The sequence below is a fragment of the Cavia porcellus genome, unplaced genomic scaffold, assembly GCF_034190915.1.
Source record: "Cavia porcellus strain 051 isolate PalLab524CR breed Dunkin Hartley unplaced genomic scaffold, mCavPor4.1 scaffold_10, whole genome shotgun sequence".
Classification (NCBI taxonomy): domain Eukaryota; kingdom Metazoa; phylum Chordata; class Mammalia; order Rodentia; family Caviidae; genus Cavia; species Cavia porcellus.
In genome coordinates, this window is record NW_026947493.1 from 29,613,648 (window position 1) to 29,636,408 (window position 22,761).

At 36.2% G+C, this 22,761-nt stretch overlaps 1 protein-coding gene and 1 pseudogene across 15 annotated transcripts in view; one reads left to right on the forward strand and one right to left on the reverse strand.

The window, feature by feature from the left end:
* The window catches only part of Fhit (fragile histidine triad diadenosine triphosphatase), a 1,402,288-nt gene that overhangs the window by 216,006 nt on the left and 1,163,521 nt on the right, over window positions 1–22,761 (forward strand). The gene's annotated exons all lie outside the window — the stretch shown is intronic.
* On the reverse strand, window positions 13,161–15,032 carry LOC100731527 (protein SDA1 homolog; annotated as a pseudogene).

A 22,761-nucleotide genomic window follows, 5' to 3' on the forward strand; every position in this document is an offset into this window, starting at 1 on the left:
CAGAATTCTGAGGGATTTTATCTGTTGCATTCTGCCTGCTGAACCTTACTAGGAAGGAGACAGAGAGTGAGGTACAGAAACTTGCTGCTGTACTATCTGCACCTACTTGCAAATTTACTTTTTCTTTGAAAAGTATCAGACTACTTAAAGTGACTTCTTCCTGGATGATATTAAGGAAAATGCTAGTTATTTTCTGTCATTCATGGAATTTTAAACCCTTAGGAGCAATTTAGTTTAATTCTTTCAATTTATGTAGAGGAAGGAAAAGCCTCTACTAGTTTGAATGACTTCTTCCAATTCATAGTGAATTAGATGCAGAACTATAATTAGAGTTGTTTTCTGACTGACATACTAAGATACCATAATCGATTGAAGTTATTTGGTTGTAAGGAATAGAAACTGATTCTAACTAACTTGAACAGAAAAGTTAGTATATATAGTGAGTATATTTAATATTGAGTAGTTTACAAAGTTTATTGTCGTTTACTATAATTTTTGTGGGGAAGAAAGGAAAGGATATAAATGGCAAGATAAAGTGTATTTAAAAATTTAAAAACCATAGTAATGATGGAGATAATGGAAAAATAAATGATTTTAAAGATTTATTAAGATAAATATTAACTTATGTGTTTAACATGTCTATGTGCTTATTGGCCTTTGGTATATCTTATCTGAAAAAAATGATTGTTGACGCTCTTTACTCGTTAAAAATTTGTCTTTGTTGTTGAATGAATTCCTTATATATTCTGAATGATACATGTTTATCAGATATATGGTTTGTAAATATTTTCTCCAATTCTATACATTGTCTTTTTACTTTTTTGATAATGTTCCTTAATTCTGCTGAAGTGCATTTTATTAATTTTTCTTTTGTTGCTAGTGTTTTTGATGTTGCATATAAAAATCTGCTGCCAAATACAAGAATCTTGATTTTACCCTATGCTTTCTTCTAAAAGTTTTGTGATTTTAGCCCTTATATTTAGATCACTGATATATTGAGTTAATTTTATTATACAGTATGAGGTATGGATTTAACTTCAGTCTTATACAGGTAGTTATCCAGTCATCTCAGTACTATTTGTTGAAGAGATTATTCTTTCCCCATTAAATGAAAATCAATTTTGTATAGATGAATTTTTATGTAGATCATGAAACTTCAAAGCATGTCTCCCTTGTGCAGTTTACTTAGAGATCTTCTGTAGTGGAAAGAGTTTTGTCAAACAGCAAAGAGCAGATGTCCAGTATAGAACCCTAGCCACTGATCCTTCTTAGTATAAAGTTCTGAGAGTCACACATTTTCTTCTATTGGAATTTTAGTTATAGTTAGCTACCAGAAATTGAAGTTTATGAGTTTATGAATTTGGTGTTATTATTAAAAGAGTTGTGCAAGCATGGTGTGATAAAGTAAACTGGAAGATGAAGTGAAAATGGTTTTCTCATTTACTTTCTCTCTGAGATTGGGATACATGCTGGAGGCTTTACTTCTATACTAATACTGCCTAATAGAAATGTAATGTGTGCTACAAATGTAAACCTGAAATGAAAATTTATTCCTTTTCATAATATATAACAAAACAAAGAGAAACAGATGAAATTAATGTTTTTTTGCATTACTGGGAATTGAACCCAGAACCTCATATATGCTAGACAAGTGATCTATTACTGAGCTTTATCCCTAGTTTGCATGCTTAGTTTGTCTTTCTTTTTTTTTGTTCTTTCCTTTCCTCTTTTTTTTTTTTTTTATGAGACATTCTTATGTTGCCCAGGTTGACCTCAAACTTGGAGTGCTTCTGCCTCAGCCTCTGGAGTAGCTGAGATTACAGCCCAATATATATCAAAATTAATGTTTCACCCAGTAATAATATTAAAGATTATCTAAGACATTTAAGTTTTTTACACTAAGTCTTTGAAATCTGGTATGTATTTTGCACTTAAATGCTTCTTAATTTGAGCCAGCTATCCTTCTTGAACAATGTAGTCCTAGAACAAGGATTGGCATACTTTTTCTGTGAAGGGCCAGAGAGTAAATATTTTCATCTTTATGGGCCATACAGACTATGCAGAAATTACTCAACTTCATTTTTTTGGTATCAAAAGCAATCATAGATGACATGTAAAGAGGAGCACATGGCTATACAAGAACAAAATGTAATTCACAAAACTTGATGGGAAGAACTATATGATGGTTAATTTTATGTGTCAACTTGAGTAGGTCCATTATGTCTGGGTTATTTGTGAGAGTGTTTCTGGAAGGGATAAAATTTCAATCACTAAATAAGATTATCCTTACTGATGCAGACCAGCTGAGGGCTTGAGTAGCACTAAAAGGCAGGTCAAAGGCAAATTTATTCTCTACTTGGGCAGGTATATCCATTTCCTATGACTTTCAGATAACCACCTAGTCATTGGATCTTCAGATTCAGACTGCAGCCTGTACCACTGGCTCCTCTGGTCCATAGACCTTCAAGTTATTCTATTCTGGCTACTATCAGCTTTCTCGGCCTACATAATTATAAGTTGAACAATTGGTATGAGACAGTCTTTCAAATAAGTCTTTTTGTATGTATCAGTCGATTATCTTCTTCTAATATGATCATATTTAGTTTGTATGGGATGGTTTCCTGTTCCCTTTTAGCCATATTTGCAACAAGGCTCTTCTCTTTTTCACAATTTACTCTTTAGGCCTATCGGTTTCTTGGTCCCTGTGCTCACTTCTGGTGTTTTAATGTGTCCAGCTCTGGTGTTTAATGTGTCCAGCTCTGGTGTGTTAGGATTTTCTAGAGAAACAGATTCAGCATAAAATATATGGATGATTATACAAGGGATTTATGAAGTAAGTTTACAGAATAAGAATCAGAGAGTCCCAGTGACCATCTGCTGGGTCGAGATGGAAGAATCCAAGTGACTGTGGCTGGAGAGGCAGAGAATCCCATAGCAGTTAAAGGTAAAAGGTCTTTGAATCCACTGCAGAGTTGTTAGTGTGAATCTCTGTTGGAAAGTCAGAATCTGCTTTAGAGGGCTGAAGAGTGTTTGCTGGAGGTCTAAGGACCTAGAGACCAACTTAAAGGCAACAGTGAAGACTAGATCTCCTCCAGAGACACTTCCTTCTTTTTTCTTTTTCTGTTTTGCCCAGGCCCAAAGCCTATCCTCTGATGCTATCCACATCTGGAATGGGTCTTCCCTCCTCACTTTTCAGGCTACATGTCAGTCATCCACAGACACACCCAGAGCTTCACAAATCTGCTGGGCTCTTCTTACTCAAGTCAAATTGACACACTACAATGAATGATCTCACTTGGGTTTTCTCTGTGCCTCTGGTTTTTCTGTACCAGAAACTAAGTGGAATGAGGAAAAAGATGCTTTATCTCTTGGCATGATCCCATAGGTGGATTAGGGAAACAAAAGTGGCTTTCAGGAACCTCTTGACTTTCCAGAGAAGAATATAATGCTTTTGTATATATACATTTTTATCACCCTGTGAAGACTACTTTCTGTTAGTATTGCTTCTGTCCCTTCTTACTCTGAAATAGTCCTTGAATCCTTCCCATCTGCAAAAGATTTCTTGAGTCTCCCCAAGAAGGACTCATGATGAATTAAAACTGAAAGTATAACCTTGCAGACAAGCTACTGTACCTTCTTGTATACTTCTGACTTTTCAGCAAATAATAACTTTTTCAGCTATTGGAAATTATCAGTGTATTTTTGATAAATAAATGACTGGTGAAAGAAATAATATCTGAGCAGCTTTAGGTCTGGACCTTCATCATTAAAACTGGTAATAAGTTAGTTACTAAAATCTCCTCTTATGTTCTATACCTTAAAAATGCTTTGTCTAGATTCATAAAAGTGATGCTCCCAGATTTACTCACCTGCTGTGGGTATCTGAACAGTTTTCAATGACCCAGCATGACTTGATTTATTATTCTCTTGATCTAATTTACTGAAAGTGACATTATTGCATTTTTTTGTTCCGAAACAATTGCATGTTTCATGCTTGTTGGTGTTCCCAAGGCAATAGTTCTTGGTCAGTTTTAGGATCACTTCTTCAATATAACTTTCATGTGGCTGTCTTAGTGCACACAGGCCTTGAAGACTGATGATGACATTTTGTAGAAAGGCTTCAGTGACTTGTGTTCACAAAACTATAGTCTCAATACCTATAAGATAAGAACATTCTCATTTGCTGGTAAAATATGCATTGCTTTGGTAACTCTGAAAAGCAAATTTAAACAAAACTCCTACCCTGATTTCCAAAGCTTTTGCATTTTATTGGGCTGATAAATAAAAAAAAGTAAAACTAGTATAAAGGTGTTGAGGAAAAAAAATAAAACAATTGAAACTAATAGATTTTTACATCTCCAAGAATTGTATGAAAGTTAGTAACAAAGTAATCCACAGGTATTGTACTTACGCAGTTCTACCTTGAATAGGTAGAACTGAGTGATTTTTTTTTTTTTTTCAACTGAGTGATTCTGATTTGTATTCTTCAAGAGTCATGAAAAGGAGGCTGGGGATTTAGCTCAGTGGCATAAGCACTTGCCTTGCAAGCAGGCAGTCATGAGTTTGATTCCCGGTACCGATAAAAAGGAAAAAGGAAAAAAAAAAAAAAGAGTCATGAAAAGTGTTTATAACAAGTATGGCTCCAGATTCTGAGTGGTAACCTGTAAGACCTTGTCACTCTGTATACTAAGTGAGCCTCTGAAAAAGTATTTGCATTTTGCATTTGCCTTGGTTACTTTTTTCTTATTGCTGAAACAAAATACCTGGTGCCCAAAATAAAGGAAGGAAAGTTTATATACAGTTATTAGAGATTTCAGTCCATACTCAGGTTCAAAACTAGGGTGGCATGGCTGAAGAGCATCTGTTCGTGGTAGCTGTGGCAGATACCAAAAGTGATAAGAGCAAAAAAAGGCAAAAAGGAAAAGCAAGTTACCTTTCCTCTTTTGTATTGTATGCTGGCTACCCATCTCTGGGTAGTTCCAGCATTCACACTGCCAATTCCAGCACTAGCAATGAACCAGTCACAAATGCAAGACTCGGTTGGCATTGAAAGGCCTATTCCCATGACCACATGAGGCTTTGGGGGGATATCCAAGCACAAACCATAGCATTCTACTCCCAGCCCCTCAAAGACTCATCCTTTATGCAAGAGACATTTAGTCCTTCTCTAAGAGTTGCCAAAGTCATAACAGTTTCAGTGTTGCTGAAAAGTCCAAGTCCCAAGTGTCCTCTGAGATCTAAGGCAAACTCTTAGCTGCAAAACTCTGTACAAATTAAAACAAAGTTAAAGACCTCCAACATTCAATGGCACAAGATAAACATTACATTATAAAGGGTACAAAGAGGGGAATAGAGATGAATGGAACCAAAGGAAATCCAAAATCTAGCAAGGCAAGCATTAAGTCTTATAGTTGCACTTCCAACATCTGAAGCAATCTGTAGCAAATTGTGAGCATCAAAGGACTTGGGTTACTTCATCCCTGAGACATGTCTGGTGGATATAGCTTGGGCTGGCTTTGCTCCTTCCTTGCAGATTTCCTTAGATAACCCAGGGTCCCTGGATTTTCCAAACTTCTGGATTCTTAATTGCACCTTTGGCTCCACACTCACAGCTTCGCACATACTGCCCTTCAAGGGCACACAGCTTGAGTTCCCAGGCCTTCTAAAACCTTGATGGAACCCTTTTTATCCTCTTGCATTCGGTATGAATCTAAAACCAGAGACATATGGATGATGCCACTGTCTGCTGCCAGTTGGAGCAGTAGCCAGGCTTTCCTCTTTCTTGGTGATAGGACTTGAGTGCCTGGATCACTGGGCACTCTGAACCTGATTATGAGGAACAAATTCTGTATGCCACCATCATTCTGGAAAATAGTGAAGCTGCTGCCATTCCCAAATCATAACAGTTGATAGAACTGTGGGGAACTGGCAGCAGCTGAAAAGATAAGAAGTATGAAACATAAATGACCTTTATTTTGAGAATGCAGGGAGAGACACCCTGATCCCTTGGGGTGTGGCATCTCCCCCCCGGTTTGGCCATCTCTCCATGGAACATGTGGAGTGGAGGCATATAAGTAGCCTAGGTTTGGGGTGGAACCTAAGGGGGCATTAGGGGATGCACAGGTAGCCCATTGGTCTTTGTTTGGCGCCATAGGTAAATTCCTAGGGGTGGGGGAGATGGAGTCACAGGTAAATTCCTAGGGGTGGGGAAGAATGAGCTTTTTGGTTCCACCTGAGGTTTTACCGGCTATGGTGTCCTGTCTGGGCCAAAACTCTTTGAACAGTAATGATACATTTTAATGACTTAGGTTTGTGTCATTCACAGGCTTCTGGTATTTAACAAAACTTGTAAACAATCATTTTGCCAGTGTAGTTGTATGGGGTCTTTCTACATCTAAAAAAGGATCCTTGAATTAAAGCAAACCAAAAGAGCTTTTCTGTGAGCTAGAATAACTTTTAAATTCATGTTAAAGAATGTGTCTCTGCTCAAAACCATGAAAGTCCTTCTCACATCAATCCAAGTAAAAGTTTAAGTCCTTTAGGTGAATCAGGAGTCCCTTTTCCCTATGTGAGATCCATGCTCCACCTTCTGCTGCCCTTTTACTCACCCCTGCTTGTTGTTTTCTAGCCCATGAGTTCACCCTAGACAGCCTTTGCACAGGATTTGTCCTTTTTCTGGATCAACCTGCTCCCTGGCTCACAAGTCTTCTCTTTAATGAAACTTTGTTAGTGAGGCTATCAGACCTACTTTATTTAAAATTTCTATGTTTTTATCTTTCTGATCCCTCTAAGGCTGTACTATTTTTTTTTCTTTTTGTACTTAGCATTTAACTGTTGCATATTCCATTTAGACCCTTATTGTTTATCTGCTCCCTCATCCTAAAATATAAATTGATGAGAATGGGGTGTGTATCCTCTTTATTCAGTAATATGTTCCATTATAGAAGTTTCTGTGATGATGAAAGTGTATATTGTAGATACTAGCCACATTTGCTAATTTGGCACTTACATTGTTTTAAATGGAAGTGAGTCCTTGAATTTTAATGTTTTAAATTTTTATTAACTTTAAATTTTAATAATCACATGCAACTACAGTCACTGCAGATCTTTATTTATTGAATTCATGAATAAATATGTATCTTCCTGGAGCACCTCTTAGACTTTATAGGAATCATTTGAGGGTCTTGTTAAAAATGCAGATTCTGTTTTAGGAAGTCTAGGCTGGACTCACGAAGGTGTTTCTATCAAGGTCTCAGTGATATTCTTCATACCTTTTCTTTGGTTTTTTTTTTTTTTTTGGACACAGTTTTACTACACAATTCAGGTTGGCCTGGAACTCACTTTGTATCCCAGGCTGGCCTTGAACTCAAAGTGACCCTCCTGCCTCAGCTTCCTGTATACTGGGATCATTGGTATAAACCACAACAGGCCTTACTCTATTATGTTTCTATAATACTTTAAGTAGCACAGTTTTATAGAATTAATACTGCCTTGATTTTTGTTTGTGTGTTTATGGGTCAGGTGGTTCTCCATTTCATGGAAAACAAAGATTACTAAAAATTACCTGTTTGGTATATATAAAGACATGTTATTAATTTATGACTTTTTATACAAGGAAAACATCTAAGAACAATTTGGAAGAGGAAGAATCACTCTTTGTATGGCATGGAACACTGCCCAGTTTTGAAAGTGTCATTTCTTTAAGAAAGCAGAATTGAGAGCCTTTCTTCCCAATATGTTGAAAGTTTCCTTCTTAACTTAATGCACTATTAAGAATACAGTTTTTGTTTTTTGTGGTATTGGGACTGAACCCAGAGAGTGCTGAACTAAATCTCCAGTTCTTTTAATGTTTCAGTTTGGAGACAGAGTCTCACTCTGTTGACTGACCTTGAACTTGAAACCTTCCTGCTGCATAGCCTTCTGGGTAACTGTGATTACAGGTATTCACCACCAAGCCTCCAGCGCACTGCATGAGGAGTATCGTGAAGGATGAAACAAAAATGATGCAGTATTAGCAATGTGTAGAAGAGGGTCTGGGAGGTCAGTGTCTGAGGATAGGCAAAGTCAGAGAGCCCTTCTGCTGGCCAGTGAGAAGGGCAGAGGGGGTGAGTGGGAAGGTACTTTCTGTGGAACAATTTTAACATCACAAACAAGTTAAGATCCTTTCCCCCCAGACCTGGGTACTTGCCTACCCTGTATTGTCCTCATCCCTCTCTGTGAACCAAGGCCTCAGGAGCATCCTCAGTCTCAGCTGTAGCAAGGAGAAAGTAGAAATTTCCGCATTCTATATTGGCCCACAAGGCAAGACAAGTATGGCCGCAAACAGACCCTAGCCTCAATTTATAATTTGTGGTTCCCAACACAGGTTAAGTTATAATTTAAAAAATTTTTCGGATTTTTGTGTGAAAGTGGGGCTAAAGGTTGAGCGCACGATCTCTTGGATGCTAGGTACCCACTGTACCACCAAGCTCAGCCACCTGGTCCAAACAGAGCATAGAAACATCAAGATGGAGAATGCTTTGTGCATTTAGCTATTTCTATAACTAAACATTCTTTAAATAAACATTTTTATTGCAATACCATAGATGTAAATGAGAAACATTCTAAATTTGACCAAATATAAATTTTATAAAGATTTTGGAAAAAAAATTGTTTGAAATTATACAAATGTTCTCTGGCTTTTGTTGGATGCTACACCTCAAGAAATCCTACTTTAGACTTTTTAAAAATGACTGCTATGGCTACTGGTGTGGTTTGTGTTTAGAAAAGCGTTATAAGGTCATAGGTGGGGCTTTTTAAACGTGGCTGAATCTAGAGTATGGTATGCTGAGATTAAGCGTAGGTGATCACTAAATCAGTCTACTGATAGGTGTGGCACCCCCCCTAAACCCTGTAGCCTCTATATGGTATAAGGGACAGAAAGAGGCTTGTGTTACTCCCTTGTTGCTTTTGCTACTTTGTGGACGCCATGAAGTGTTTTCCTTTGCAACGTCCTGCTGCCAAGTGCCACTCTTCCAGGGAACCAGCCAGCTATGGACGGAGACCTTTGCAAACTGTGAGCTAAATAAACCTTTCTTTGCCCTTTTAACTTTGAGTATTGGGTATTTTGTTTCAGCAGTCAGAAAAGTAACCAAGACAGCTACTTTCAAAGAAAATTTATGATCTTTGAAATTGTGTGCATTTTGTGACATGTCCTGGAGGATGATGGGGGAAGAATTGTTCCTGGGAGAAAAAAACAAGTGTGGGACTACCATTCTATTTTAGCAATAAAGAGTACAGCAGAGAACCCTTTTTTCTACTTAATGCAGGGAAATGTATATTCATATGAATATCATTACAACGTAGTATTTTATATAATAGCTGTAGCATAGTCTGGGAATACCTTATGAAATGCATGTATAATTTTTTTATTAATAGCTCAATAAAATGGTTGTTTTCTCTCAAGAAAATTACCTGCTGGACTCAAATGAGTAAGTATAGGCTCAATGACATACTCAATGACATATGAGTATAGGTTTTATACTCAAATGACAGAGTGTAAAGATGACAAAAAGAAAAAAAAAAGATTTCCTTATCCATGTTTTGAATGTGGCTCTCTGTGTACCTTTTCTCTCAAATCTGATTGGATTCAGTTATGGTTAATTTTGAAAATGTTTTGTTAAATTCTGATTATTTGTTAGCTGGTAGCTGCCCACTGTGTCTGTCTGACTTACAGTCTGTTTTTCCAGGTCACTGAAGATATGTACCAGTACCTCTCGCTAAGAATCTTCAGGCAGTGCTGGATGACTCAGGCTAACATCCTTCTATTATCCGATGTAGCTGACTAAATCAAACTCCCACAGTAAAAAATATCATCAGTCTTTTCCATTGTTATAATCACATTGTTCATATACAGAGTAAACATAACTCAGTCCCTCAGGGAAGAATTTAAATCTTGTTGCTAAGTCTTACATTGCTACAAATCCATGGTTGTTGTTCTTAATTATCATGCAGTCTTTCCCAGGTAGGTTTTTGTCAGAGTGGTAAATCTTGGTGCAGATCAATTTTAGGTGTTGTTATTATTTAACAACAGTTAAGGTCCTGATGAATATTTGTAATATCTCCTGATTTATCATTCCCTGCTGGACTGTTTCCAAATATATCAGAGGCAAAATTTATAATACCTGTCACGAGATAAAAGAGTAAGAGCATTCTTAAAAGTCAATTTTGTTTTGTTTTGTTTTGTTTCAAAAGAGAATGAGCAATAGATGTGTCTTTATACCCTTTGGGAGAGGTCTAGCCCAGTCTCCTCATTTTATCTGCTGTAGCCCTGCTTGACCCCAGCCTCAGGAATGTTCCTATACTTCAGAGCTACTAACTGGCCCCTGGCAGGTTGCCTCTGGTTTTTACTTATTTTTTCCTCTTATGCTTGGAATGCCACTCTATCCATTTCCTGCATTCCTCTCTCCCCAAAAGATGATTCCTTTAACATTCAAGGGTAACAGGACAGCAGTTCCTGAGGTAGGTAACATTTATTGAGCACTTTTGATGTAGCAAGCAGTCTTAGAAGCACTTTACCTGTATTCTCTTGTTTGATTCTCACTGCAGTGAGTGCTGTGAGTCAGGAGTTACTGTCCTCTTTTTGCAGATAAAGAAACAAAAATTTAAGAAAGGCCAAGGAATTTGCACAAGTCCACACAGTAAATGAGAAAAGCTGTCTTCAAGTCCACAGTGTCTGACTGTAGAATCCTTTTTAAAAAATCTATTATGCCACATTTCCCAGATTTTTCTTTCTTCCTGGGACTTTCCTCTTTTCTGTTGTTTGAAGCAAATGAAACTAGTGTCAATGACCAGGGCCTAGAGTCTCATCTTGTGGGAGCTCTCTCCTGCCATCCCCTAATACTATGTACGTATCCATGACATTCCCCTTCTAGTATTGGTTTGTATGTCTCTTCTCCCCTCTCAATTATCTTGGAGGCAGGGAAGGTCCATGTCTTACTTATCTTTGCATGCTTAGTGCATTCCTGAATTATACAAATCTATTTTACTTTTTCTAACTTGTGTTTCTATACAGTACATTTTCCATAATAATGAATTTACAGCTATAAGTGTATTTCACCCTAATGCACAATGAGAACACCCAAGTGTACTGTATTTAAATACAGTTCCCTAATTGAGTAGATTCAACTAAGTGAATACCTTGACAACCCAACTTTAGTGCTTTGAAAATGAGCATAGGGCTCTTCTGAGAATTTCTAGGTTCCTTTTAGTTTGAAACAATAGCTTAGTGTGTTTAACAGCTGGTGCTCCAAGAGAAATATGTGCCTGTAAATTTTACGTAAAGGATGCATGCAATTTACAAGTAATAATAATGACTGCCCTTAATTATAAATTCCAGATAACCAATAAATTCTTATACAAAGCCACACTCTTACTTCACGCCCACTGTGTATCTGTGAGTGGTGAACAAGTATCATTTTTGCATTAATGTCATATAATAGCTTTAGATATTGGATGAATGTAGTTTCTAGCTTTTCTTTTCTTTTCTTTTTTCATTTTTTTTTTTTTAGTGCCACTCAGAGTAGAACATCTACAGACGTGGCAACATAAGATTAATGGAAATATTTTACAAGTCAACAAAACATGACATCTTGAGTTGTAGCATTTTCTGATTGGCTGTTTTCAAACACTCAAGATGACTTGACTGAAAGGGGATTGGGCAGAGATGCCCCAGTAGAATTCTGTTAAATAGCACATTTCATATTTCCATTCTATAGATGTTATGATTTGTGTCTAGCTGTCCCCCATAGCCTCATGTGATCATAGGTTGGTTTGAATGTGACTGACCCTAGAGTGTGTGATTGATTGATTGGTAGTGCAATTAAGGGTGCTGTGTTTAAGGATGAGTGACTTCTGGGTCAGTCCACTGATTGGATTGGCATTGCACTAATTCTGGATACAATATAAGACACAGGGAAATGCTTCTCTCTGTCTTCTCTTGTTGCTTTTGCTGTCATCTACCTGCCATGAATTGCTTTCTTCTGTGAAGCCACCCTGTGTTGGAGCCAGCTGATTATGAACTGAAACCACTATAAACTGTGAGCTAAATGAACATTTCCTCCTTTAACTTTTGGTGTTGACTGTTTTGTCCCAGCAGTGAGAAAAGTAACCAAGATAAAATAGATGTAAATAATCCTAACTAGCATAGATAATAATAAAAGGATTGGGATGTAAGGAACTTTGTGTATTACCATCAAAGTGTTTTTATTTACTTTTTATATTAAAATTTATATAACTATATGACAATAAATTATGGTTGCATTAAACAACTAGTTAATGAAATTCCTGAAATGTAGCAAATGGAGGTAAACTTTGAGGGTATAGCAGCAGCACACAGTTGAAACAGCCCAAATCAAAAATAGTGTTTGCTTATTAGACTTGTGTGGGAGGACAAGGTTTAAATTGCAACCCTGTCTTTTGCTTTCAGTTTATAAATATATTACTTGCTGTTTCTTTCTTTCTTCTTTTCAAAATTGCTACTTATACTTAAGGCAATTTTAAAAGTGAAGTCTTACCCAAAAAGCATTTATATAGCATTGAAAAACTACTGAAATAATTTGGATTAACAGAGTTAAGTTGTTTATATGAAATCTGTATAGCGGGGACCTGTTTTCAGCAGGTAACCCTATTTATAAGTAAGAATCTCTTATTTTTGTAACATGGTCCTGTTTTTTTAGAGAATGACTAACTTACATCTTTGTAGAGTTAGTCTGTAAGGCCTCAGTGCTCCCATACAGAATCCAGGCAAACCTACTTCCACTGAAGAACTATTTACATTGCCCTGTGAACACACATTTATGCACCTGCCCTTCCAAATGCCTGGAGTGAAGGGGCTATGGCTCATTCAACTTTATATCTACAGTGGTGATTAGTAGGCACTCAATGTTAAAATGCATGAATGTTAAAGTAAAATTATTTTATACTGCTACTTACATTTTAAACATTCTCATCTTTATCCATCCTAAATTAAAAGCAACAAAATGATACTAAGTTTATGATGATTTTCACAAGATAGTGCTTTTGGGACTTATTAACATAAATACATACACCATGTTTGCTACATTTTGTAAACTACAAATTTAGCACTCTCCTTGGAATGGAAAACTTGCTTGGAAGTTACTTCATTCTTTTCCTTTTTTCAAATGAACATCTCATAGTGTCAGCTGCTTTTTTCAGAAAGACCACTTGGTTTTGGACTGAACATTCTGACTGTATCACATCATCAAAAAATTATTCTGTTTCTTCTTCTCTTTATTCGTGGAACTGGAAAATATATTCGTTTTGGGTTCCTTCCTCACAAATTGCTTTCGGTCTGTCTTTCCAGCCATTGCAGTTGTTAGTCATGCCTGCTTGCCAGACATAGGCTTTTTGTAAAGGTGTTCAGTGTCTCAAAAAGCTAGTAATGCACCCTTGGGTTCCTCATCACTGTCTATTTCAATGTATTTTCTTTTTGGGATTTCCCTGGGATGGTGGTGAGTTCTCTCCTCATTTGGGCCATACAGATTTCCAGGAAGTCCTCTTAACTGAGACTGGTGCTTTCCCACCCATCTTCATCATTTTCAGCATCCTTTTCTTTCTGAATTTCCAGAACCTCTGCTCCTGGAATGTAATCTTTAGCATCTAATCCACCATATTCTTGTCTTCTTGCTTCTATAGAAGCTTCTGTGGGTTTGCCCCAGAATTTTTCTGTAACATCTGAGGATTCAGCATCCAGAAGACCTGGTTCAAAGTTCTAGCAAACATCATTAAATTCTTATCTTTGTGTGTCTTATATTGAGCCAGGTCTTGGAGAAGCTCCTCAGTCATAGCTAGAGGACACCAAGCTCTTACCTCCTTTATAGTGTTGATATCTACTGTCATGACTTCCCCAGAGTTCTGGTAAGTCACAAAATTGTTGGCCACAATCATAAGCAATGATTAAATGATCTCTGGAGGTACAAGGTGATGAGAGACTTGTGCAGCGAACAGAAGGATCTTCATTACTTCTCTTTGGGGGGGGGATGCAGAAACCTTTAAAGAAAGGGATAGAAATTGAAGAGAAAAATCTCATGGATTCCTATCAATCTGGAAATGAGGTTCATAAGCATTAATTTTACTTCAAATTTCTCCTTAGAGGTTTTTCTATCTGCTTGAGTAGATTTTCTGCAAAATCTTGGGGGTCATAGATCAAGTGAGTAGCTTGAAAAGTTAAACACCTCTGGATTTTTCTTCATTTCTTGAGCACTTTCATTGCCTTTTCCAACCTCTTGTTTTTGGCGCCCTTCTCTGTGGCATATTGCATGAGCAGGTCTCTTCCTGTGGGCCCTTCATCCTTGGATTCTGAGTCCCTATCGCTTTCCCAAGGAAAAATGTAAGAGCAGTAACCAATATCTTGGTGACCTTCGAGAAGCGTACGATGATGACATTGACCATTTTGGCATCATTCTAGATACTCCTTCTGTAGAGCTCAGTCATCACATCCAAAGAAATCTTGGCTGCAGTTGCATTTCTGTCTCTCAGTATAGTATGCATGAAATTCTGTAGTACTGTGTTCACTTTATTGTTCTTGTGCTTTGCATTTATATTCTTAATATCAGTCACAATATGTCTGTACAAAGTCTTTTGCAGAAGCTTATCATAGCAATGGAGAAGTTCAAAGAAGAGTTCTGGCAGACTTGATGCATAGATGAGATTCTTATTTCTCAGCAAGATCTGGATCTAAGGCAGTGCGATTGTAGGAGAGAAGATCTTTGAGCTCTTGAGGAAAGTTAGATGTTCTGGATAGCAGTGATTAATCTGTGCCATAAACATCACCAGCTTTGTCTCTTCTTTGCTCAGTTTCTTTGGTTGTAACTTGAAAATGTCCACATTGGATTGGTAGTGATTTTCTGGAGAAACTCCTTGATATAGGCTAGTACCTCCCGCTTGATCAGATTCTGTAACTGTGACAGATTGCTGTGGACATGTTGACTGCAGGCTGGCTCCTTGCATAGTAATTCTAGAAAAATGTGCATCTAACTATGACAGAGACTCCAGCTCCTGAGCCCAGCTGGAAACAGCATGTGAGATGTACTTACTGTTTCTTAAATCTTATGGAAAATTGTAAATTATTTTACAGTCTTGAGATTTCAAAGATCAAGTAAGACTGGTGAAAATCAGTGCATCTGACATTTGTGAGTACCCTTCTTTGAGCTACACTCTGCATCTTCTTGGCTTCTCTATAAGCTAAGTATTGCTGTTAATTTCATTCAGTAAGTGGAGAAACCAAGGTTTGCAGAGAGTCAGAGGCACACTACACCGGTGAGTGGAACCGGAAATCATATTCAGGTTCCAGAAATACCTCTAGTTTTGGCAGTGGAATGCAGATATGAGGGGGAGTAGAAAATGGCAGATACAGAGCACAAAGAAGGTTCTTTTTCTCACCTATATCCTTTCTCATCTTTATCTTTTCTCATCTACTTCCTAGGGTAGATGTAGCATGAAAGAAGTCTTTCCATTCTTGAGGCGAAACAAAAACATAAAATGTATAGTATATAGGTAAAAAGGAAGATGACTCCTGATTCTGTTATTCAGAAATAACAAAAATGTTAACAATTTGCAAGCTGTATAGAAATAGAAATACATATAACTGGAAAATGGAGAGTAGAGAGAAGGTAAGGGATATTCAGTACTGACCATTAGTAGATGTAGGCAATGATGTCTAAAATATAATCTTTATAGCTTTATAAATAGTGTTTAGAAAACGATGGCATATGGTAAAGTTAGGATTCAAAGAAAAAAAGCTCTCCCTTGTACATCAATTAAGGTTACTCTACAAAAACAGTTTCCCTAGAAACTATAGTGTTTACTAAGAGAAGAAATATTGAGTATATTTTATTTTATAGCATATTTTAATAGCAATGATCACATTTCATTTTAAAGACAAAAAATGTTCTCATTTGAAATAGTTTTGTAGCTTGATTTAAATTATAGTTTGTTGCAGTATATATTTACCTAGTGTTGTTGTTAGAATATTCCATTTTTATACATTTAGTGGTAACCACCTTCAGATGATGTTTTTCTTTCTTTATCCATACTTTGTTCTCAAATGTAACCATAAACCTATAATTGCATAGTTCTTTTTTCTTGAAAAGAAACAGAAAACCCAAATAGAAGCTCTTACTTTAAGAATACAATTCAAACTTAGCAGAGAATTTAAATCTTAGGAGAATTACAGTCAGACTCTTTGAAGACCTAATCAAATCAGTTTCCTAGTATTGAGTAAAAGAAAGTTAGTACATTTGTCCATCAGTATCCTTAGGGAATTGGTTTTAGGACTTCTACAGAGTCCAGTCTATGAATGCTCAAGTCCTTTATGTAAAATGGTGTAGTATGTGTATATAACCTGCTCACCTTCTCCTGTAAATGTTAACTTTTTTCTGGTTTTCTTATGTAACAGGACTCTCCAACCCCATTGTCTGTCAGGAACTAGGCTGCACAGCATAAGTGCTGCATAGCTGCCCCCCCATCACTCATATTACTGCCCCAGCTCTGCCTCCCATCAGATCAGTTGCAGCACTGGATTCTCGTAGGAGGACAAACCCTACTATGAACTGCATGCTGGAGATTTAGGTTGTATGCCCTTTTGAACCCATCCAGAAACCACCTCCTCCATACTCCTCAGGTCTATGGAAAAGTATCTTTAATGCCAAAAAACAAGGGACACCACTCTCTTATAACACGTAATGCAATGTAGATACTCTATAGTTGTTATAGGATGTTGTTTAGAGAGCTGTGACAAAAATTTCTAGACGTGCTCAGTATAGATGCAGTTGTTTTTTCTGAATATTTTTGATCCATAGTTTGGTTGAATCTGCAGATTATGGAACTCACAGAGACAGTTTCACAGTTTGTTTCTCTGATTAGGCTTTCTTTTAGAGAAAATGGGGCTAAGTTTCCTATAAAATCTTGTAATGTCTTAAAAAATCCTTTAATCCTTTTGAGTTTAGGCTTTCCCTGCCCTTTTCTTTCTTAGCAATAGACTTTTAAGACTTTATATAGTCATTTTATAAACACACTTGCAGATGGCAAGATATGACCCTTATTTATAGCAGAACCTCTCCTATTCTGTTTGTATCCTTAATTTCATTTTAGAATACATGATTTTATTCCAGTATTTTCCTAATTTGGTTGGCTTTTAATACTGTTCAAAATGAAAACTGTATGAAGAAATGAAGACATTACCCTAGATATTCCTTCCATTCTTATGCCTGGAGATTAGGTCACTGGCTTGAATGAAACAAGAAATTGCAGCTTTTCTCAGACAGTTCTAAGCAGGAATGTTACAGAGATCCATGGAAGCTAGTTCCTGGGGAATGTATAATGGGATGGAGGAAAGTGCCTCTTTTTGCAACAAAACACCAACATATGAAGAGAGCTAAGTGTGCTACATAATGTCACCCTACACAGGGCATGAATGTGGAAGAACCTGTGAGTTATTAATATTTGGAATCTCTTTAGATGCTGCAAAAATATCAATGTTTTGTTTCCACACACGGTTCTCTTAGACTCCCTAGTCACTATGTTGATGAGATTCAAAGTATACTGATTAATATTGTTGTTCAAATGTATTATTAGCTTGCTCTTTCTTTCTTTCTTTCTTTCTTTCTTTCTTTCTTTCTTTCTTTCTTTCTTTCTTTCTTTCTTTCTTTCTTTCTTTCGTTCGTTCATTTGTTCCTCTCTCCTTCCTCTTGCATGCCCCTACCAGCCATAGAGAAGTATAACTTTCAAACAGATAAAAAAAAAAAGAAGAGAACTAAAACCATTTTATGCATGGAACTGACAAATATTTGACCCAAGTATAAAATTCTTAACCAATCTCCATTATTTGAACTAATATGTAATACATTGTATAATATATTACATAAAATAGATACTGCACATATAGTTATATTTGTATAGATATACCATACCTGATAAATCTGATATTTTTACAGATTAAAAGTAAGCAGACATTTTTCTAGGAAAGATGGAGCAGCCTAATTTTTCTACTTTGCAAAACAAAGAAAGCCAAACTTTAATTCAGAAATTGCCATTTAATTTAATTGTTCATGCTTTATTTATTCTGTTAATGTGAGGTTGACTGTTAGTCTGTCTAAATTACAATCTCTATGTTATTCTGTCTCATTTGCTATCTTTTAAGGTTTATCAGCTGTATGATCAAGATGAACTATTTATGTTTTACTGATGATAGGCATGTTGAAAGATAATAAAGACCTTACTTTTGCAATAGAGGTTTAAATGAAAAAGTACATTATCACATAGGGGCAAGAAATGTAAAGCAAAAACATATAGACAGTCATTAAAGTAGGTACTTTATGAATTATAAATTATATAGTTTATATTTTGTTCATGTGATTTGATAACAAAAATGTAGAAAGATTTTTCCTTATCTCTGTAGCTTTAAAATTCTGCTTTGACTTTTCATTACTAGAATGATGTATCATATTGATCCACTATATGGGCTATTCCTTATGTGTACCTGACTGTCAGGTGCTCTCTGGTCTTTGAAGAGGCTTATTACACATTCAAATTCCCTTTGGGGTTGAACTTAGGAAAACTAGAGTTGAACAACTATCTGGAAGAGCTACAAGTTGGACACTTCTCATTGAAAACAATGTAAATGGTAATGTGCATGATGGTCAAATTTCTAACAACAAGTTGCTCACAAATATAGGATCTAGAATGTGCCTTCATTTTTTCTAAATGGGAAAAAGTACCAGTATTCTTTCTTTTTCCTTGATTTATCAATGGATCTGAGTGCTGCATTGATTAGGTTCTATCACTAACTGGGTAGTGACTTTGGGAAAATTATTCACCTTATCTCAGATTCAGTTTTACTGTCTATATAACAAAAGTGATAAAAGTTACTTCACTTAAAGAATTATGCTTTAGACCACATTATAAGTATTAAATAATAATTGCTGTTATTTTTATTATTGTTACTAGTTTGTCATGGTGCTCAAGTTCTTCTGTAGAATTCCAGTAGAGTTACTGTTATTGGCTCTTCTCATATCTTCTTTATACTTTTTTGATAGAATTGCCTAACTTTGAAATTTTCTTTGTTACCATCTTTATCAATTTTTTTTCTGTCTCTCTGTCTCTATCTTTTCCTGTCTCTCCCTCTCTGCTTCTCCCAATCCGATCCAAGAGACCTCTGAGTTACATTCTAACCACTGAGTTACATTCCAGTTTTTAAATTTTATTTTTAATTTGAGACAAGGTTTGACTAAAGTGCTCAGACCGACCTTGAGCTTTTTAATATTATTTTTGTTTTGCGATAGGATTTTGCTAAAGTGCTCAGACCAATCTTGAATTTTCGATATTCCTTCCTCAACCCCCCAAACAGCTGGGATTTGTAGATATGTGACACCCAATTAACTGCTTTTTCTTTAACTGCTTTTGCATGAAGCAAGTCTTCCTTTTTCCATATCAGCTGATTATTTTTATTCTTATGAAAGAGATACAGAATTAGTCAATGTTATTATAGGAGATAATATCCCATCATTATCAAATTCTTTACAGTGATATTTCAGCAAATCATTCATTTGTTCATTTGTGTATTCCTAGGCATTTGTAGAGTATATGTAGAGACACCCAAGCCTCAAAATTAAAAGGATCCTAGACTCTGTCTTCAAAGAGTCTAATGTGAACCTAGATATATCCCTAATTATGGTTGAGGGACTATGAATTGTAAGATGCCTCTAATTCATGCCAATAGAAAAAGACAAAACTGTTCTGGAAAGGCTTAATTATTTTAGAAAGTGTGTCACCAGCCTTCATGGTTCTTGAATATGTCCACAAATAACCTTAAAAATCTCTATAGCTATTTTTATCAACTTGCCTTCTAATTAAATGAGCTTTCCTCAGGGCACTAACATTAAAAATAATTAAAGCGCACACACAGGCACATGCACACACACACACACACACACACACACACACACACACATTGTCCTACAAAGTCATTGTCTTATAGTTTCTTTTTGGTTGTTCTCATTACAGTTCTTCTACTGCAGTATGGTTGTTTTGTGATTTTTTTGCCTTTGCATGTATACAGGTCAGCTCTTAGGAGAAAACTGGGCATTTATACCCATATGTGTTTTTTTTTTCCATGTTCCTATTACTATGCAGACTTCTATTTTATTTTTATTTTTTTGATATGTGCAGATTTTTAGAACAGATCGTTTATATACTATTTGTGTTACTGAATTTGCCCATATTTTGTGCACAGATTTTTCACACATAAGGTGTTCCTTCAGGGACCCAAGTATACATTCTATGATAGCTATGAAAATCCAGGTGCTTAAAAAAGAAAAAAAAATACAGTTGTTCATTTTATTAGTGATGGAGTGATGAACCAGAGCATTCTTGTGAATTCTGATTCTATAAATCAAATTTCTCACATATTCAATAGCCACAAAATCTATTTTTCTTATACCTGGGTTGCTTTAAGCTCTTATCCATGAATGGTTCATTATCATTAAGTAACTTCTGATAAACCAAGAAACATAAATTTATTTTTGCCTAAACAAATGCTCCTAAATGGTATATTCAAAATCCCTTATGTTTTAAATAATGAATGCTTTTGCTGAAACAAACATTTCTTTTGCCTACTCTGTTTCTTTGTTCTCATTTTCTTTGTTTTGACAATTTGGCACTTATTTTTGTTGTTTCCTGTTTCTACCCTAGGGATAAACTCTTTATTACTTTTTAAAAATCTCTGTTTCATTAATCATCCAGTTTCCATTAATCACTCATCACCTTCCCTTTTCTCATACGTCTCCTCCCTCAGGGTTTTTCTACCCACCTGCTCCTTACTTAAATTATAGCTAATGTGATGAGAGGACCTGTTTAGGAAATCAGATGGCTTATGAGCTTCAGAGAATTTCTTAAACATATTTACAACTTTTTATGAGAACACATTCTCTTTGGACTGCTCCTTTCTGTTTGGAAGACGCCTGTGCACATGGCACAGGTGTTCATGGAGGCCTATGAGAGTAGACAAGTAAAGGAGAAATCTCAGCATAATTATGTTGTTGTACAGTTCAGCAAATAGTCATCAGCCCTATTAGACTGAAAAGAAAAAAATTAAAAGAAGAAAAGGTGTCCTCTTAAAGATATGTATTGTTCCTCTGTGTTTGATGCATACCAGTCTTGGAAAGTTTTGGTTTTTCTTTTCTTTTTTTTTTTTTTTCCATCCCACTGGGTCCTCAAGTAAAGAAGCAAACATTTTCCAGTATGCTAAACTCAAACACAGAGGCCTAAATTACTATATTAAATTGAGATAGAAAATGAAAGGATCCAGGAGCCAAGAGAAAGAGACAGAGAGATAGAGGGAGGGAGGGAGGGAAGGAGAGAGAGAGAGAGAGAGAGAGAGAGAGAGAGAGAGAGAGCGAAAGAGATTGAACCAGATTCCTTTATGTCCTTCTGATTTTTTATTCTAATAGCCAGGAGTATAGCCATTGCTTTATGTCTGGCTGTACAGAGTTGCTAATCTGAACCAAGTTCGAAATGCTTTAAAGCAAACAGACAGAAAGCCTTCATGACATTTCTGAAGGCATGCCTCCAAGTTCCTAATAATTACTTCTTGGTTCTGAGATATAATTAATTAGACAAAAAGAAATCAACCAGAATCCAAAAAGGAAATAGAAGACTTTCTAAATGGGAGTGACGGGGGGCTTCTGAACCTTGATAAGAAGTCTCTGTATCTAGGGCACAAACATTTCTGTCAGCCCTTAATTATGGCTTGAAAAACCTCTTGAAGACATGAACCCTTGAAAGTTACACAGAAGAAGACATATCAGGCCGGTAAAAAGATTTTATTTTTAGAATCTACAGGGTATTTCCTTGTTTTATTTTCATAGTAGTGTTTTTCTACCTGTGACTGTCTGCTTTAACTGACATCCACATAACTTTATTGAAAAATCTTCAGATTCTAGATCAAGCACTAGATCTGAGATGGTTTGTGTATTGTCACTACTAAATTAATTTCACTCTGACAGTTGACTACCAAGTCAGTCTCCATTTTGTTTGATTCAGAAAAAAGTAGCTAATCAGGCATCCTTATCTTTTTGTTTTCTTTTGATACATAATCCTTTAAAAGACATAAGGATGAGAGGAAGAAAGATCTCTATAAAATTTCTCACATATACTTTTTAAACTGGGAAGATGGTGAAGTTCTGAAAAGACAGAGTTACAGGTTCATGGAGCTCTTGAGTTTCATACCTCCAGAGCTAGTTAGTGCCAGTCCCTCTACCCCTCCTTTCCCTCTTCCCATATATAAACTGCATCCTCTTCTAGGGGGCAAGGAAAACTAGTGAGGCTTGCCAGAAACAAAAGGTTGGAGAGAGGGGAAATAGTGATTAGTAAATTTGTTAGTAAATTAGTTAGTAAATTTTCTTTCTAGTTGTAGCTGCAGCATGTTATCACTGTAAGGCACCTTAAAAATTGTCTAGTATGTCTTGGGGCTCAGTGGTAGAGTACTTGCCTGGTATGTATGAAGCCCTGGGTTTGATCCTCAGTGCTGAGAAAACATTTTATCTTGTGTTTTTAGCCTTTTGTCCTCCTCCTAGGAGAAAATACAAGTTTCCCTAGCTGGTGTTCTAGATGTGGTTGGAGATGTAGGAGTAGCAATGTCAAACTGTGAAGTCATTCTTGGTGTGGTTATTCAGGGTAAAAAAAAAAAAAAATCACTCCTAGGCA